The following is a 1387-nucleotide window of genomic DNA, read 5'->3' on the forward strand; positions in this document are numbered from 1 at the left end:
CCTGATTCGACATTAGAAGTATATTGATTGTTCCCCAATAACCGAATACTTTTTTCTGTAAATACTGCATATTTGATTCCATCCATAAATCCATTTTCTTCCCTATGAGTTCCAGTATCTATAAGAATTAGAATTCTTACCGTTTCTACCGTTTCTATCTTATTCTTATAGTATGAATATACCAATTAGTTATCTATGGATGATGAGATTCCGTTGATACGGAGCCAATTCTATTATTGAACGTTCCAATTCGCGTGCATCCAGCAGGAATTGAACCTACGAATTTGCCAATTATGAGTTGGGCGCTTTAACCATTCAGCCATGGATGCTTCGCGGAGACTCGTCATCAACGGGGGCTGTCTTTGTGTAAGTGGATTTCAATTGAAATATAATCTTCGTTTAGGAGAAATCAATGAAACGGCATCAATTCAAATCCTGTATTTTGGAATTGAGAGAGATATTGAGAGAGATCAAGAATTCTCGCTATTTCTTAGATTCATGGACCAAATTCGATTCAGTGGTGTCTTTCACTCACATTTTTTTCCACCAAGAACGTTTTGTGAAACTCCTTGGCCCCCAAACTTGGAGTGTCCTGCTTTCACGTGATTCACAGGGTTCAACAAGCAATCGATATTTCACTTTCACGATCAAAGGTGTAGTACTGCTTGTAGTAGCGGTCCTTATATATCGTATTAACAATCGAAATATGGTCGAAAGAAAAAATCTCTATTTGATGGGGCTTCTTCCTATACCTATGAATTCCATTGGACCCAGAAATGATACATTGGAAGAATCTTTTTGGTCTCCCAATATCAATAGGTTGATTGTTTCGCTCCTGTATCTTCCAAAGGGAAAAAGATCTCTGAGAGTTGTTTCATGGATCCGAAAGAGAGTACTTGGGTCCTCCCAATAACTAAAAAGTGTATCATGCCTGAATCTAACTGGGGTTCGCGGTGGTGGAGGAACTGGATCGGAAAAAAGAGGGATTCTAGTTGTAAGATATCTAATGAAACAGTAGCTGGAATTGAGATCTCATTCAAAGAGAAAGATATCAAATATCTGGAGTTTCTTTTTGTATCCTATATGGATGATCCGATCCGCAAGGACCATGGTTGGGAATTGTTTGATCGTGTTTCTCCGAGGAAGAAGCGAAACATAATCAATTTGAATTCGGGACAGCTATTCGAAATCTTAGCGAAACACTTGATTTGTTATCTCATGTCTGCTTTTCGTGAAAAAGACCAATTGAAGTGGAGGGTTTCCTCAAACAACAAGGAGCTGAGGCAACTATTCCATCAAATGATATTGAGCATGTTTCCCATCTCTTCTCGAGAAACAAGTGGGATATTTCTTTGCAAAATTGTGCTCAATTTCATATGTGGCAATT

Source organism: Nymphaea colorata, unplaced genomic scaffold (genome assembly GCF_008831285.2).
Source record: "Nymphaea colorata isolate Beijing-Zhang1983 unplaced genomic scaffold, ASM883128v2 scaffold0220, whole genome shotgun sequence".
NCBI classification, from domain to species: Eukaryota; Viridiplantae; Streptophyta; class Magnoliopsida; order Nymphaeales; family Nymphaeaceae; genus Nymphaea; species Nymphaea colorata.